This window comes from Heterocephalus glaber, unplaced genomic scaffold (genome assembly GCF_053883595.1).
Source record: "Heterocephalus glaber isolate CG9 unplaced genomic scaffold, H.glaber_assembly_v1.0 deba00000281, whole genome shotgun sequence".
NCBI lineage: Eukaryota > Metazoa > Chordata > Mammalia > Rodentia > Bathyergidae > Heterocephalus > Heterocephalus glaber.
In genome coordinates this window covers 6,185,198-6,204,274 of record NW_028258139.1, presented here as the reverse complement: position 1 = coordinate 6,204,274, position 19,077 = coordinate 6,185,198, and the positions used below count along the sequence as shown (strand labels likewise).

The 19,077-nt window shown below is 35.5% G+C and overlaps 1 long non-coding RNA gene across 1 annotated transcript in view; it reads right to left on the bottom strand.

Annotated features, from left to right (window-relative positions):
- Positions 1 to 1,179: 1,179 nt before the first annotated feature.
- The window catches only part of LOC110347680 (uncharacterized), a 35,265-nt gene continuing 17,367 nt past the window's right edge, over positions 1,180 to 19,077 (bottom strand). Inside the window, exons 3-6 of the long non-coding RNA XR_002392403.2 lie at positions 14,546 to 14,601; positions 12,353 to 12,391; positions 11,488 to 11,554; positions 1,180 to 2,578 (exon numbers count right to left, since the gene is read on the bottom strand). This is a non-coding gene — a long non-coding RNA (uncharacterized LOC110347680). The remainder of the gene's footprint in view (positions 2,579 to 11,487; positions 11,555 to 12,352; positions 12,392 to 14,545; positions 14,602 to 19,077) is intronic.

Sequence of the window (19,077 nt, the reverse complement as noted above, 5' to 3'; positions counted from 1 at the left end):
GGAAAAGGTTCCATCAAAGCCTGTTTAGTCCATTAAGAGAGATAGACTGGCCTGGTGGATTCATTGGTCTTTTTGTCAAACCAAGTTGACAATCCAATTCAAGATCATCTAAAATGAGTGTAAATGGCAATTGAAGTCAATTTATTTTGGGTGATGATGGTGATTGCGGAGAGTAATGATGTCCAGACAGCTTTGCACTGGATAAAACTGTAATATGTTACATGCTATTCTCATCTGATCCAGGCTTACAATTGTTAAATAAAATTTCTTGGAAACCTGAACATGGCCCCAGCAAAGCTAAAATGGAATCACTCATGGTCAATGCTACCTAACCAGGCTGAAACTGAGGAAAAACAGGAGACTCACAGGCAGCTGTCAAAACAGGCTTAGCCAACCTGAGAGACTAGAGAATTCCCCCAGGCCCTTCTTAAACCCATACAAAGAAAAGAACCTGATGAGAACCAGCACACTTCTTGGACTGTACTGTTTCCTTGCTTCAGCTAAAGCTGTCATACAAAAGCAGTTCATTCTTCACACCAGGTGCCTTTTTATCATGTGCACGGGAGGCTGATAGGTTCATGCGTAGCTAGTGAGGCCAATTAAAACGATAAGAGAGAACTTTAAAAGTTGCTACCATAAAGAAATGGTAAATGATTGAGGCAATGGAAAAGCTAACTCCCCCGATTTGTTTCTTACACATTTTCTCATGTATAGAGTGATCACACTATACCCTATCACGTATTCTACATAGCTTATTGGGTTAAAAAAACAAATTAGATCTTTAAAACACTGTTGAAATTCTGTTCTTTGACAGATACCTAAAAGAACAATGTCAGGTCAACTTTGCAGTCTTCCCTTTTTCTAACCAAGTTTATTTCCCTTTTGGTAAAACCCTCAAAATTTCATTTCCTCAGAGTTGCTTTATTTTTTCTTTTTTTCTCCTTGGTGAGCAATGCTCCCATTTATCTTTGCCCTCCCACAATCCATATTTTCAGTGAAGATGTTTGGCTTAAACATTAGAATTTTACCTTGTTTGTTCCTCTTCCCAAGTGAAATTGCTGCTTGCAGGCCACAATAATTACATATGTCAGCAAGACTCCCAGGGCGATGTGTCCATCAACTGTTTGAGTCAACTCCCATTCGAGGGAAGAAAAAATATGCATTGTACCCAGTAAAAATAATAATAATGAACCTGTGCTCATGTTTGAAGAGGTATTTTATTATTAAAATGGTACTATGGGGAGCTTAGCTACAATCCACATGCAAAGGTAAATCAATGGCATGTTTTAGTAGCAGTTTTTAGTAGGAAGCTGCTATCAAAAGTATAAATTCTGCTGTAGCTAGGAGATAACATTAATTTTGGGAAAAGGGGAATTTAGTTTTTTCTGTGAAGATTGTTCTGTGATTCATTTAAATTATTTTCTTTCTTTGTAAGTACAACCATCAGTATTTTGCAACTCAACTTTTAGTACAAAACAGGCTATTTATCAGAGATCTTTGAAAAATTTCAATCTACAGTTAACTGTTTTCCTATGTGGGGGATGATAAGGACAGCTATCCTAGAACAACAAAATAATGAGTATTCAGAAGAGTGGCTGGAATGCCAAACACCAAAGGTGAGTTTTTATCTGATTTTGAGAAGGATCATAAGGCCATTGCCAATATTGCTTCTAGATGTGTTTAATATTTACCAGATCCAGAAAAACAGAATATAAGTGCTGTGAGAATATTTTAGCTCTAGCCAATGTTACTTATTTCACTGAGGTTGTTTTTATGATAGCTATCCTAATGGGTATATAATTTTATAGTATTGTAGTTTGGATTTGCATTTTCTTAGTGATTAATAATTTTGAAAATCTTTTCTTGTACAGGGTATTTCTACATCTTTGGAGAAATGTCAGTTTCCTTCCATTGCTCATTTTTAAGCTTGGCTCTTTGTTTTTTCATTGTTGCATTTTAAATACACTATATTTTGTATATTCTAACTGTAGCATAAAATGCTGTTGGCCCACTCCCACTGCAGACACTGAAGCCTCATGTAGGAGAGGCCCTGCTGCCCACCCCCTGGCCCTGACACCAGCCCTACAAGAGGTGCAGAGGCAACAGAGGTGACAATCACATGACTGAAGATGAGACCAACACCCAGAGAGAGAGTCTGGGTCCAGGACTGAAGTGTTACACTACAGGGGGAGTGGGTGAGAGACAGCTTTGTGTGACAAGCTTGGAGAGGATCAGAGTTCAACAAGGATCTCCTGGGATCTGCTGAGAGGCTCTGGCTTGGTCCAGGAGGATCATGAGGCCTGTATATGTGGTGGGAGGCCAGCTTTAGAGGGTATAATCTTCAGAGGGGATGGACCGAAATGAGATGCCATTTAGTCCTGTGGTATGCTTTATCTCTTGCATGACTGCCTACATCTAGCACAAATTACTGGTCTGAATTACTGCAGATCAATACATGGGTATCCTGAGAGTCTTCAGTAAAATCTTGGACATCTTTGCTCTGGTTAAAGGTAGTCAGTGAGTGGTTCTTGCGGTTTGTCAGTATCTAGTTGACACTTGAGGTCGTTGTTGTCTCAAACTAGGATATATAAGGAACACAAAAATATTAGACTTCCCAAAATAAAAGAACCATCCAAGAATGAGCAACCAAAATGAATAGACACTGCTAAGAAGAAGAAATACAATGACCAATATATTGAGGAAAAATGCTCAACATTGCTGAATATGAGAAAAATACAAATTATAGCTACACTGAGATACCCCAAAAAGAATTCTGTCTCTTGTTTTTATTTTCAGAGAGAAAGTTTCAATCTTTACCATTGACAAGTTAGCTGTGAGGTTTTCATAAATACTCATTACCATTTTGAGGATATTCCCTTATACCCTTAGTTTCTTTTAATCATGGATACTTATTGGGTTTTGTTCAATTGTCTTTCTTCTTCAATTGATGTGGTTGTGTGGGCTTTCCCCAATGGTTTCATTAATTTAGTTTATTAAATTGGTTCATTTTCTAACAGTGAACAATCTTTGTACTCCTGGGATACATCTCATTTGTACAAAGTGTATAATCCTTTCAATATTCCATGGGATTTGAGTTGTTAGTATTTTGTTGAGAATATTTGCATCAATATTTATAAAGGATATTGATCTATACTTTTATATTTTTATCACATCTTTGTCTGGTTTTGCTAACAAGGCAGTTGGTTGGTTAGGGAATATTCTTTGCTCTTCAGCTTTTTAAAATAGTTTGGGAAATATTGGAATAATCCTTTAAATTTTGGTAGAACTAAGCAATGAATTTTTTTCTGGAATTTTCTTTGTTGAGTGTTTTTTTAATCACTGCCTGAATGTCTTGACTAGTTGTATGCCTGTTCATGTATTCTATTTCTTCCTGTGTCAGTTTTGGGGATTTATATTTCTAGGAATTTGTCCTATTGTTATAACTCATCTATTTTTCAAATTTCTAAATTAATTTTATTGGTACATTTTAGGTATAAAATATGACATTCATCATTGGAGATTTGTACTTTCACAAAATATATCTTGATTCTTATTTTTAACCATTCCCCTGCCCTTCCTTCAACCCCTTCACCCCTCTCTATTTGCAAAGACTTTGCTTCCATTTTTTAATTTTCTTATATTAATTCCATTTCCTTCTTTCCTTTCCCCTACCCCTCCCACTTCCACTTCCCCTTTGCACATTTTCTTCCTGTTTCATATTATCTATTATATAACTTGATCCTTATTTACAATTTCAGTTTCTCAAACCAGAGAAACTATTCAGTATTTACACATGGTGTGTCCTATTTATTTCACTTAAGAGTATGGCCTCAATGTGCATCCATTTAACTATAAATGTCTCCAGTTTCTCATTTTTTATGGCTGAGTAGTACTCCATTTTATTAAAAACACCAATTTTCTTTATCCAGTCTCCAGGTGATGGACAAATGGACTGTTTCCAAGTTTTAGCTCTTACAACCTATGCCACTGTGAACATGCATGCCCATATACCATTGTGGTATGATTCTTTTTTAAAAAAATATATTTATTGGTACATTTTAGGTATACAATGTATTTACATTTATCATTGGGTGCTTGTACCTGAACATGATGTATCTTAGTTCTTATTTTTTCCCTTATTACCTGTGCGCCCTTCACCCCTCCATCCTTCCCTATTTACATAGACTTTGTTTGCTTTTTTTTCCTTTCTCATAATTTTTCCTTTCCCTTCTTCCCTTTCCCCTTCCCCACCCACCATCCCTACACCTTTGGACATTTTTCTACTTCAAATTATCAATTATTCATTTTAATCATTTTCATCCTTATTTACACTTTCAATTTCTCACACTAGAGAAACTATTCGATATTTACACGTCTGTCTTATTTATTTCACTTAAGAATATGACCTCAATATGCATCAATTTAGCTATAAGTGTCTCTAGTTTCTCATTCTTTATGGCAGAGTAGTACTCCATTTTATAAAAAAACCCCATACCTTCTTTATCCAGTTTCCAGTTAATGGCCACTTGGGCTGTTTCTAACTTTAGCTATTACAAACTGTGCTGCTATAAACATAGGTGCACATATATCGCTGTGGTATGATTCTTCTAATTCTTTGGGGAAGATACCCGGTAGGGGAATAGCTGGGTCAAATGGGACCTGTAGTCCTAGTTCTTTGAGGTATCTCCATACTGACTTCCACAGTAGTTGCTCCAGTTTGCACTCCCACCAACAATGGAGAAGGGTTCCTTTCTTTCTACACCCCCGCCAGCATTTGTTATTGGTTGATTTCTTGATAGCAGCCATTCTTTGTGGGGTGAGATGGAATCTCAGTGTTGTTCTCATCTGCATCTCTTGAATGATGAGTGATATTGAACATTTTTTCATATATTTATTTGCTGCTTCTACTTCTTTTTCTGAGAAATGTCTGTTCATTTCAGATGCCCATTTTTGAATTGGGTCTTTGAATTTGAGGGGTCTGATGTTTTTCAGTTCTTTATGTATTCTAGATAGTAGACCTTTGTCTGAGGTACAGCTGCTAAAAATTTCTTCCCTCATTGTAGGTTGTCTCTTAGCTCTGTTGGTGGTTTCTCTTGCAGTGCAGAAGCTTTTTAATAAGAAGAGATCACACTTGTTGATTCTTTGTTTTAGTTCACATGCAACTGAGGTTTTGTTCATGAAATCTTTTCCTATGCCAATATTTTCAAGAGTTCTACCTAACCTCTCTTCCAGCTGGTTTAGTGTTTCTGTTTTAATATTTAGATCTTTAATCCATTTCAATTTTAGTTTAGTGCATGGTGAGAGATATAGGTCTACTTTTAATCTTTGTCAAGTTGAAACCCAATTTTTCCAGCACCATTTATTAAAGAGGCTATCTTTCCTCCAGTAAGGGTGTTGGGCTTCTTTGTCAAAGATGAGATGGCTGAGTGTGTCTGGAGTTGTTTCTGCATCTTCTAATCTGTTCCACTTGTCTTCCAGTCTGTTTCTTTGTCAGTACCATGCTGTTTTTATCACAGTAGCTTTGCAGTATAGTTTCAAGTTGAGGATTTTGATACCCTCTACCTTGTCTTTTTTGCCTAGAATTACTTTTGCTATTCTAGGTCTCTTCTGGTTCCAAGTAAATTTTTGGATTATTTTCTAAAGGTCTGTGAAGTTTTCTGCTGGAATTTCAATTGGGATTGCATTGAATCTATATAACAGTTTTGGAAATATGGTCATTTTCACTATATTGGTTCTTCCTACCCAGGAGCAAGGGATGTCTTTCCATTTTCTGATGTCTTCTTTGATCTTTTTTTCAGAGTGCTATAGTTTTCAGAATAGAGGTCTTTGATATCCTCCCTTATGTTGATTCCTAGGTACTTCATTTTTTGGGATGCTCTTGTGAAGAGAGTTGTTTCTCTAGGTCATTTTTCAGTGACTGTTTTACATGTACAGGAAATGTTTTGAGTTTTGTGTGTTGACCTTGTATCTAGCTCCTCTATTGAATTTGGTTATTAAGTCTAGAAGACTTTTGGTAGAGATATTGGGATCTTCTATATAAAGTATCATGTCATCTGAAAATAATGACAATTTGACTTCTTCATTTCCTGTTATAGTTCTATTTATTTCTTTTTCTTATCTAATGCTGTGGCTATTTCCAAATCTATATTAAACAGGAGTGGTGATATTGGACTTCTTTGTCTTGTTCCTGATTTTGGCATGAAGGATTTTAGTTTTTGAGCATTTAGTATGATATTGGCTGTTGGTTTTTCATACATAGCTTTTATCAAGTTGAGGCTGAGACTGTCTATTCCAATTTTTTGTACTTTTTTTTTTTTATCATGAATGAGTGTTAGATTTTGTCAAAAACTTCTTTGACATATTTTGAGATGATCATATGGTTTTTTTTCTTGGCTCTATTAATGTAGTGTATTACATTAATTGGTTTCCATATGTTGAACCATCCCTGCATCCCTGGGATGAATCCCACTTGGTCTGGGTGTATGATCTTCTTGATGATCTTCTGCATTCTATGTCTATTTTATTGATATATATAATTGCTATAATTATATAATTGCATATACTTCTATTTTTTTCATTTTATTTTTAAGATGAGTAGTAATGTCCTCATTTTCTTATTTAATTGCTTATGTCCTTTGCTACAATTGACAAATACCAGATCATATAATCCCATTGCCACTTTTGTCTTTCTGTGTTATTGTATTATACCCTTGTATCTTCAAGTTAATTTTTACTTTCTTCTGTTCCCATCATTCTTGTATAGAGTCAATCAGTTTAGTTGTTTCACTTCTTTACAGTAATTGTATTTTATACTTCTATTTATTTTAAATATCTCCCAATTGTTTGCTCAGAGTTTTCCTTTTCTTTTTTTTTCATTTGTTAAAAGTGTTTGCCACTGCCTATTGAAGCAATTTATCATGACTACTTTAAAAAATTGATAGAGAATTTTATTAATTCTTTCATCTTGTTAGTGGTTATTGATTCATATTTTTTGCTTTCGTTTTGAGATCTTCCTCATTCTTGGTATGTCAAGTCATACTTTTTTAATTCCTAGAAATTTTGAGAACAAGGAGATGCTAAATTAACTGAAATCTTTTATTGGCTTGATTGGCCACAGCTATGACTAGGAAGGAAAAAAATATGTATAACCTCATTATTGTCAAGTAATGAGTTGTACATCCAGCTTCTGGGCTAGGGCTTATTGATACTTGCTTATAAAGACTTTCTTTATTACTAGTTGCTGGTAATTATCCTAGTTCCACCAGAGACTTCCAATGATATTCTGTTTCAAAATAGTAGGAATATCTCTTTATTTATGCTTATGAAAATGATGGATTGTTGAGAATTATGAGAGGTGAAAGATGATGTCATCTGAATTGTCCCTCCAGTTGCTACCCCAAATTCTCCAATGCATATATTTGTAAGTAGGCCCTGTAATGAGGTAAGTAATGTTTAATGATGTCATTAGTGTAGGTACCCAATCTGATAAAATTTTTGTTTCTATTATTAAAAGGAGAGATGCCAGAGCTCTCTCTCTCTCTCTCTCTGTGTGTACACAGTAGGGTCCACGTAAGGACACAGAGACCAGCAGTCACAAGCCACAAAGTCACCTCACCAAAAGCCATCCATCCGAGAGGTTACTTTGATTTTAGGCTTGGAGGCTCCAGAGCTATGTTACATTTTTGTTGTTTAAGACACCTAGTCTGTGCTATTTTGTTGACAGTACTAACGGATTAATAGAATACATATTTTCCTACTGAAAGGTGGGATACTTCTGTAACAAGTACCTAAAAATGTGTAGATGGCTTTAGAAGTGAGTGACCAGTAAAACGTGGAAGAGTTTTGGGGTGCATCTTATAGAAATCTTCTATGAATTTATAGAGACTGTTGATAGAAATATGACCATTATGGGGTGGGGACAGCTCAGTGTGAGGTGATGGTTCAATTCCTAGTACCTTAAAAAATAACTAGTAAAATTATGCCTTGTGAGGCATCAAATGGAAATGAAGAATATGCTTCTGGAAATGGGAGGAAAATTGATCATTGTTATAAAGGGTCAAAGGACTGGCTGAATTTTATTCTAGTGTTTTGTAGAAGGTGGAATTTTTAAGCAATAAAATTAGGTATTAGACTGATGTTATTTGTTCCGTTTCTCCTCCTCCTCCTTCCTATTTCTTTCTTTCTTTTTTTTTTTTTGTGGAACTGGGGATATATCCATGGCCTTTGCACTGAACTATAGCCACAGCCCTTTTTTTGACCCTTAAATCAACTTCTTAAGATCCAAATGTACCTTCCGTCCTTTGTGAAAAGCACATGAAGTTCGTCTCTTACTAAGTCAATATTTATACACCTAGGAATGTGTCAAATGATAACAGTTGCAAGAATTGGGATACCTTTATTAAGGCTTAAAGCTAGATCACAGAGCATGAATCTCAAGCTGTACTCCTCAAAGAAGCTGTCATGAGCCTTCGAGTGTGAATGTTCAAGTATTACTTTAAAAGATATATGGTCACCTGCCTTGTAGAAATTCTGTGTACCCTGATGGAGAACTAACATGAAATATCATCAAACTGGCTAAATAGATGAACATGTGTAATTGATGCTAAGGCACAAAACAAGGTCCATTTATATAAAACAATAAAAGTAAAGAAAGGCTGTTTAAATATATTTTAAAATTCTGTGTCCTATTTTAAAGGATATTTGCATTTCTTCTTACTGTGTTACTAAAGGAATAACAGTGACAGTGCCAATAGCAAGAAAATCTCTACACTAAAAACACTGAGCCTGTGAGGTAGAAGGAGAGCCAAAAGTCAATATTTGGTTTTCTTTTTTTCTTTTTTAGTGCTTTTATTGGTACATTTTAGGTATAAAATTCATTTACATTTATCATCGGGTGTTTGTACCTGTACATGATATATCTTGGTTCTTGTTTTTTTCCCCATTACCTGTGCACCCTGCACCCTCTCCACCCTTCCCTATTTACATAGATTTCATTTCCATTTTTTTTCTTTTCTCATAGTTTCTCCTTTCCCTCTTTTCCTTTCCCTTTCCCCTCCCTTCACTCCTTCATTTTTGGACCTTTTTTCCTATTTCAAATTATCAGTTATTCATTTTAATCATTTTAACCCTTGTTTACACTATCAGTTTCTCACACTAGAGAAACTATTTGGTATTTACACATATGTGTCCTATTTATTTCACTTAAGAGTATGGCCTCAGTATGCATCCATTTAGCTGTAAATGACTCTAGTTTTTCATTCTTTATGGCTGAGCAGTACTCCATTCTATAAAAAAAAAAATCTTCTTTATCCAGTTTCCAGTTAATGGGCACTTGGGCTGCTTCCAAGCTTTAGCTATTACAAACTGTGCCGCTATGAACATGGGTGCACATATATCATTGTGGAACTGATAAGTTCTGATAAGATTTTTCCTTTGAAGGAAAGCTTTGTGGATGAGAATAGAAAATTATTCTTCTATGTCAAAATGTTTACTTTAACCCTCCTTCTGAAAGAAACAAAAGGAAATCTTCTCTTATATTCACCCTGTAAAACTGGTGAGATTCAGGATAAACACCCAACTCATGAGGAGTGCCACCCCCTACTGTAGACTCATGGCCCCTGAATATTTTCATTCTCAAGCTAGCAATAGTCATCTGCTTGGGTTGTGACAACAAAATACAAATGGCTTAATAATGTATTTTCTCATAGCTGAGAAGACTAAGAAACCCAAGAACAATATGACAGTGAATTTGGATTCTGAAGAAGCCTCTCTTCCTGGCTTGAAGCCAATGTCATCCCACTGAGAGTTCACATGACCTCTTTTGTGTGCATGCCTGAAGGAAGAAAGAGAGAATTCTCATCCCTGAAACTTCTCTTATGAGAAATTCAATCCCTTGTGACCTCATCTAATTTAATTACTTCCTAGAGAGCATATATCTAAGTGTAGTTACATTAGGGGGTGTATTAGTCAGCTTTCTCTCTACTAAGACACAATGCCCAACATCTACAAATTAAAGGAGGAAATGTTTATTTGGCTCACAGTTTTGAGTGGGTTCAGTCCATACTTGGCTGGCTCCAAGGCAGAGATAGTATGGTAGGAGGGTTTGGAAGATGAAAGCTGCTCAACCCAAGGCAGATATGACACACAGAGGGAAGGAAGGGCCCAGAGAAAAGAATACAGACTTCCAGGTCACACTTTCAGTGAACTGTCTCCAGCTAGCCCCCACGTCCTAACAGGAAATTAGTTATGAACTTATTAGTGCAGTAATCCACAGATGAGTATAATACCCCCATGATAAGATCTCTTTCCAAACACATGAGATTTTTATGGGACATTTTATATCTACACCATTACATTCCACTCCCCCCTCAAAATGGTCATATGCATCTCACTGTGCAAAGTCTTAGCAGTTGCCAAAGGCTTAACAGTTGCAGCATTGCTGAAAAGACTAAGGTCTCCTCTGAGACTCAAGGGAAATACTTAGCTGTGAGTCCCTAAAAGGAAAATCAAAAAAGAAACTTAAATATTCCCAACATATACCCACAGAGCCACAGAGGGTATGTGTGTGTGTATATATTATATATATGTATATATAATATATATAATATATATATAATATATATATATATATATATAATTTATTTTCAAAGAGGAGGACTAGAAGAATAGAAAGGAACAGGACCAAAGCAAGACCAAAATCCAGCAAGAAAAACATTGAATCCTGAACCTGCATGTCCAGCACCATGGGCAGGTTATGATAAGAAGTAGGCTTCAAAGTGCTGGGAAGCTTAGCTCCAATAGATTTGTTAGTTACAGCCCACATGGCTTCTATCACAAGGTGGCTCCATTCACTGTTTTTGGTTCTACTCAACAGGTATTTTACATTTTTAGATGTCTGACTTCTTAGGCTCCTTACTATACCTTTACTTTTTACTTTCAAGGTTCACATATTTCCCTAAGAGAAACACAATACCTGTTCCCCTGGGGCTTTAAAAAATCTAGGTGGAAGACTCTTTGAACTCACAGCTCTTATATTCAGTTTACATATAAAACATACACCACATAGATGATGGCATAGTCTGCTACCAATTTGAACAATATCTGGGCCTTCTTGGACCATGGCTGCAGAGGCCTCTGAGTAGTTGGATGGTTGACCTGGGAAACACTTCCCTAGGTGGCCTAGCACAAGTTGAATGAGCAAGGGCTATCTTCTCAAAGCAAAGATTTTCAAAGGAGTTTTCCTTTTTACACCCTTGAGCCCATGAAGGATGGAGTCTGGTGGATTTCTGAGATGTTTTCAAGTCATTTTTTTGTATTCATCTGACATAAATTATTCAGCTTCTATTTAATGTTAATTTTGTTAGCAACTGTGCTAACAGTTTTTTAGATTTTGGGGGGGATAAAACTTCAAACATTTTGCACCTACTTTTGATTGCTGATTCTCATTCTAGATCTGGAGAAAAGCAATTTTCAGTACCAATATCATACCCTGAACATTGAGATGCTTTGAAATTTCCTCTGGCAGATTAACTTATCCATTGCCTTTTATCTCCACCTGCAGCAAAGTGTCATGAAATGGGAAAAAACAAAGCAATTATTTGTAAGAATGAAATATCCATGGCTTCTACTCTAGTTTCCCAGGCAGTCCTCATTTCTAACTGAATCTTAATCAGCTTTGTCTTTACTATACACATTCTTATCAGCATCCTGGGCTTTTGAACTCTTGTATGTATCACTCATCCACCTCTGGTCACAGGATTCTAACCCTGCTGTAGCTGTCATCTCCAAATTTTTCCACACTCCTCCATGAAACCAATTTCAAAGCCTTTTGAACCACATGGTCAGATGCAGTCACAGCAATGACCCTGCTATAGGCAACAAATGTTTGTGTTAATCTGCTTTCTCATCACCGAGACTTAATACTGAACAGCCCCATATTAAAGAAGGGGAGGTTTAGTTGGCTCATAGATTCTAGTAAGTTTAGTCCATGGTTGGCTTTCTTTAAGGAGAAAACAGCATGGTAGAAGGACATGGTGAAAGCTGCTCAACTCATGGGAGCCCAGAAACAGAGAGAAGTAGGACAAGCCAGGGAAAAATACACCCTTCCAAGTCATGTGCCTAGAGACCCCTTTCTAACAGCAAGTTAGTTATGAACTCATCAGATAAATATAGCACTGTCATGATCCAATTACCTTACAAACACATGACAATTTGGGGGGGACATTTTAGATTTATACTATGATGCAGGTTGGATCTTCAAAATATGAACTCTAGGGGGATGTAATTCAGTCTGTAATAACTAGTTCACAGTGAAACTATCACAATTAGTCAATCACTATTTAAATTCTCTTACCGGTACTTGGCTCCCAGAAAGGCTTCTGTCCTTCAGCTTCTGTTAATAGTAAATGGTAATTTACAGCATATACTTTGTTCTATAAATTTGGGGACAATTTGCCTGCTTATTTCAGTTCTTTGATGTTTCTTAGAGGAGTTGTATTTTTATTTTTTGTTTTTTTCTATTTTTTGTTTATTTGCATATTTTAGCTTTTTTTCTTATTGTGAAGACAGGGACAGTGACTTGCACTGTTTTTATATTGAAACTGCAAACCAGAAGTTCAATTTATTTATATTAATCACATATTTGAAAAAAAAATTTCTTTCATAGTACAAAGCCAACATCAAAGATTTTATATTTGCAAGCGACTTTTTCACAAATATGTATTGAATAATTTTCTGTGCATAAGCAGTGTAAATTTTTTCATGAGTTTGAATAGGATTAACATATTTGAGCTCTTCTTTCCTGAAATTACTGTGTAAATGTGGAATAGCATGAATTAAATTAAATATTTTGTACTGGTGATACACATATATTATAGGCAAAACTTTCAAGATGGTTGCATAAAATAATATTCCCTTTTCCCTCTAAGATTACATGCAAACTACTTAATGTTTCATTCTGTCAACTTATGTTTACTCCTCACTACTATCTTTGTTTTTATTGGCATCACAATAAACTTCTTTAAGTCATTAAGCATTCCAATATTTAAATTGTGGTAAACAACAGAAGATAATCTGATTAATGACTTAAGAATAAGTTAGGCCGTGAATCTGCCTTGCAAATATTTTAACATGTTATCAGTCATTTCCAGGATTGTTCATGACAATTAAGGTGCCTGGACAATTAGATTTCATGAACAATAACTGATATTTTAGTAACTGTAAAAAAAAATGATTTATTCTAATGTTATTCCTTCTAAATAAAAAAAAGTCTATTTCCCTAGCAAGACCCACATTTGGTTAAGAATAAAGACTGCATTCAGTTGCATAATTTTTCAAATTGTTCAGTATGTTTCAATGCATATTTATCCATTGCCCTCGCTATATATGGCCCAGTGTCAAGTGCTGGGAATATATTGTCCTGAGATAAATTCTACATCAAGAGCCAGAATAATCAAGTAATACTAACACTTTGTTTTAGGAATTAAGCTCATGATGTCACATAAAGATGAAAAATTCTGGGGATTCAGAAAAGGTATCCTTAAGGAAATCATGAGTAAATCTCATAAGTTAAATGAAAGTATACAATTTAGAGAAAAAGTTGTGAGAGTCCACGGTGAAGCAAATTGATTGTCAAGGGATTTCATGACTGCCATAAAATGTGTTAGAAAACCACATCCACCCTGTCTGCCAGTCCTTTCACCTCCCTCCTTCTCTTGCTCAAAATTTTACTTATAAATTTTTGGAACATCTACCATATACCTAGTACTCTCTCCCAAAGACACTTTCTTAGGTTTGGTTGCTGTTTTCTATCTCTAGCCAGACTTTCACTGCATTCTCATGGTCTTTCTTTCTTCCTCAACTCAGAGTAGGTTTGACCAGCAACCTTACTCTCCATACTAACTCCACATGGCCATTCAGTGTAAGTGGCAACCAGTTTACTGTGGTTTTACAGAGCAGAGCATTTTTGGTTATCTCATAACTTTAATAAAAGTTTTGTGCCCTGGAAACAATAGAACATGTACATTTTGTGGTGAAGGTATGTATAATAAGGAGTTTGCATTTCATATCAAATACTGCTTCCAAGTTTTCATTGATTGAAACTTTGATTTCAGGTTGTGTGCACATATAACCATCTTTCAATACTATTTAATAGCTTGTACTGAATTTTCCTCCAATTTGACCCAAAATATGTAAAATTGAATTAAGTAGTTTATTAACTAAATGTAGAAAAAGAAAGTACTCTATAGATAATGATCCAATTTGTTTTTTTAAGCATAAAGTATTAATTAATTACTAAGTTTTCTTAATTTATATTTATTGCTTTATGCAATATCCTTTGTTTAAAGTTGCAGAGGAATAATTTTTAACATAAATAAAATAAAAATTTTATAATTCTTATGCTGTCTGTTCTTTAACATTTAGCAAGATGGAAAAAACATTAACAAATATTTTCCATAAATTTTACTTATTTTATAAGAATGTTAATATTTAAATAAAAAATATTCCAATATTCACAATTTTGAAGCTTAACTGAAAAAATATTTACCTATTTTCATATTAGCAAATGGCATTAAAATTCTATAGCTTTCTTGACTGTTCCTCCTAAAACAAAAACAATGGAAATTTATATTAAAATTTTGGGAAAATTTGAATTTTAAATTTTAATTTCTTTACACTTCTCTATCAACTATGTCATTAGCAGCACATATTACATTTTCATGTTTGCTAATAAATTTCTCACACTGCTTTTTGAATATTTTTGATGTAACAATGCAAATTCTGAGTTTTACCAGTTGACATGAGACTTAAATAATCAATATTTGTGTGTTTTTCATCTACATGTGTGACTTTTTTAATGGCATCCCAATACATTGTTTTAATGTTGGATATCCAGATTATTATATATACATCTTACAAATAAATTTAGAATATGTACAAGAATACAATACTTAGATTTATAGGCAATCAATTATTCACATTGTAAGACCAAGGATAATTTTTTTAAAAATGACTTGATATTTTTTAACATTGATTATGACATGCATTGGGTTAGATTCTGAAAAAGAGATGTGAAAAATCTCTATCTTCAAAGAGTTCTTATGCCACTCAAAAAGTACCTATAAAAAGAACTAATTCATGATAAAATTACAAATATTAATATACCTTATATTTTGAATTCTAGGTATGATTCTATGTACACAGAAATTGCATATAATGAGGAGTGAAGTATTTTGTGACACACGTACAAATATTTCACATGAGGAAACTCTGTCATAAAGGCCAGATGTGTGAACAGTGTGAATGTATTTGTTAGCAACTTATATCAGCTGGTACACATGCCTAACCATCTGGTCTGACTAATGCCTGCATAATGGGATTCAGTCCATAATAAAACTAATTGTCAGAGGCTAGGAGTGTAGCTCAGTGGTAGAAACCTTGCTTAGCATTACAGGAAGCCCTAGGTTTAATTCCCAGCACTACAAACATATATAAATAAATAATGAATAAAAAATAAAACTCGTAGAAAAGTATAACTCTAATTGCATATCTAATTACTCACTGAAAATATAATTTAGGTATGTATTATGAGTCAGATATTATTCTTCACTAAAAAATACTTCCCCAAATGAAAATCAAATATGTAAAGATAATCAAAGAGAAAAAAATATTTGCTTTATAAATGAGAGAACAATTTTAGGTCAGTTTCTTTAGAAGAAGTTGGGAAGATTTTTTTCAAGTTAGCTTTTAGGAACATGCTCTCAGGGAGGCAAGTTACATGGATAGGGTAAGAGAGACTGTGTGGAGTGTAGTTTTCCTCTTCCAGTCAGCTTCACGCTGATGGCCTGGGGAAGCTTTGGAACAAGAATTATTTGTTCTTTTTTGAGGTAGTGGTCTGGGATTTTATAACTGTTTGTCACTTTCTGGTCCTTGCCCACTCCAGGAGTGGAGGCAACAGTTAGACTCTGATGCAAGGGGCAGTTCTCTTTGCAGGAGGGAATTGCTCTGGAGAAGGGGCCCCTGCAAGTTGCTATCAGGATAACACTTACCACATCTACGGTAGAGGATTATCTCCTACTGGAGGATTCAGGAATTGCCACAGTGGTATCCACCACAGTTACTTTTACAAGTTGAACAAAATCTTTTAAAAGTCTCTACTTTTAGCAACTCCCCAAGTTGACTTTATTGTAAGGACACTATAATTTTATCAGATGGGACTCAGTATAGGAAGAGAGCCAAAAGAGAGACAAGGATGTAGTGAGATTGTTAGATGCTTTTACCTGAGCAATACATTTTGAGGGCAATACATCAACAATTCTGCTTATTTCTAACTGCTTTTAAAGTTATAAATCCTTTTGAGAGCCATATTTTTATAGACACAGGAATCATTTTTGACTGTAATTCTCTACAGACAGGCTAAGAAAATTTAGTGTATGGATTTTGAACATTCACCTACTACTTCTAAACATGAGTGAGGATTATACATCTGTTCTCAAGCATGATTTGGAAGGAATGTGAACAATGTTATGTGGCCACATTTGCATTTCATAGGCAGCACAAACTGAGTTCAATGATATATCTCTATCAATGCCTATGCAATACAAGTGCTAAAATGCATTTTTCATAAATATTTGTTAAAATGTGAACATGTTCATAGATTTGTTAGAATAAGCAATTTCATGCTGGTTTGACAAACAGCTCCAAATCCTTAAATTTTAACACATAAAATTTTATTTTCTCATACATATTTCATGTCTATGTTCACTGTGGCTCTGTTCTGTGTACTCTTCACTATGAGACACAACCCAGTGGAATGCTACCTTCATGGAACACATGTCATTCCCTGATAGACAGGAAAAGAACATGGTGGGAAATCCAACATGCCTGACTAGGGGAGGAGTTGCATTGGAGATGCTTACAGATGATTCACCAAAATGAAGGCATTCTGAAAAGGGGAGGTGCTTGCACCTGGAAGGGAAAATTAATAGAGAAGATAGTATATGTAGACCAAATGCAACATTTGGATAGTTAAAAAAGGGAAGTTGTGCTGCCAAGGCTGATTCACACACACCTCTGCCCTGCTTCACTGAGAGGTAGTCATCATGAGAGTGTGGCACGTAACCTGAGGGACCAAACAAGCACTGCAAAGACCAGACTCCTGGGACAGACACTGCATATAGTGGTCCTTCTCCCCATCCTGCCCCCTCCCAAAGCAGAGAAAGCTGAATTCCTGTGATGTACTCTCCAGTGATCGCTGAGTGCAAGGGAAGCTACACTCTACAGATTCTGGCCAGAGAAAGGATAAAGGAGCTACTGGTGCCACCAGGTCAGCCCAGATTGTGTGAGTGTGCCCGCCTGCCCACTGAGTCCCCCTGCATGTGCACGCGAAATCCTTATGTGGCTGCTTACCACCAGACTGCACCTCAGGGAAGAAGGGTATTGTGCGGACTTTGAGGCTGATGGCAGAGCAGTCACAAAGGAATTGCTTGTATATTGTCTTGTTGTACTGCTGGATACACCCGCTGGGTGTTTTTGGTTACTTCTCTTTTTTTCTTTTGCTTTGATTCAGTCTTTGTCTACTTTCTTCTCTCTTCTCCTGTCCCTACTCCTTCAATTCTAGCATCTGTAGCAACACCGTTTTCTTTCTACTTGTTTCTCTCAATTTTTACATTCTGCCTCTCAAGTTAGTTTTTACTCTGTATTCTGCTCTCTCAGACATTACTATCCTTGTCTTGTCATTACCCTCTGTCTTATCTATTCTATTCTTTTTGCTCTTCCTTATCTTACCTAGCCCCTTGTCTTTCCTTGCCTCTTCTCTGACAGGTGCACAAATAAATCAACCTCACAGCTTTACCTAATCCCTAATTACATGTCCTTCCTACATCCCACCCCAGTATCCTCATGTATCTTCTTAAAGAACTCAACATTAACCCTTCACTCCAACTATAAAAGATCTCTAACAGAATCTGAGCCCTGATGTAATTTATTTTACTTATTATAATTTCTCCTATCTACCTCTGCTCTTACTGACTTTCATTCCTCTTTTTACCATCCCCCATCTCTTCACTCTCTTCTCTTTCCACACTGCAGACTGACTGCTAATAAAATAGTAAGTTGTTAAGGTTATTGATAAGGCTGAAAGTATAAACCCAAGGCTTGATTAATATAAGTGATGTATGTTCGGATCTGTTGCTGCTGTTATGACCCTTTGCAATTCTCTCCTTACAGCACAGCAACAGATCCCAAAGCACTTAAATTAAATAGCAGAAGGGATGAACCATATCTTTGGACAAATAGAGTTGTGAACATATTGCTGGAAGGAAGAATCTAACTGAAAGAATCTTCATATTAATTATAATTTATTCTCACTCTACTTGACCCCAACCCTCAGCACAAAACTATGTATACACATTTATGTGTATATATGTACACATATATATGTATGTATATGTACATCATACACCCAGGAATAGATGAAAAAAACGAAGGATATAGAAGGTCCCCGAGTTCTCCCAACTCTCGTAGGCAGATCTAGAGTGTGCCAATGAAGAGGAGAGGTAGTAGAGCTCTACAAAATGATTCAATAGGAATTAAAGATACTGGGCCAGTTCAAAGAGGACATGATTTAAGAGTTTATGCAACTATCATATGAAATGCCCAATGTGGATAATGAAGAAATGAATTAAAAAAGAAGCAGGTGACCAAAATGGTTCAAAATATGAATGACAAATTTACCAAACATACCGACTCCATGAAAAGGTATCAGAAAGAAATTTGGCATATGAAAAAATTATATAGAATTGATAAATTGAAAAAAATGACCAATATAAAGGCAGGACAGAGCAAATGCTATACCACTGAGCTCCAGGTCCAGCTTCAGAACACAAGGTTTTTGAAGGCAAGAACAAAATGGTAAATTATGACAAATTACTCAGAGAAGCCTTAAAAATGATCAGAGAACAAAGAGAACAAGAAAAATTCATGCAATAGCTGTGAGATGACACTAAGAAGAACAACCTAAGGCTGACTGGAGTTAGAGAAAAAGTAGAAGAAAGCACACCTAGAATAAATAATTTGTTT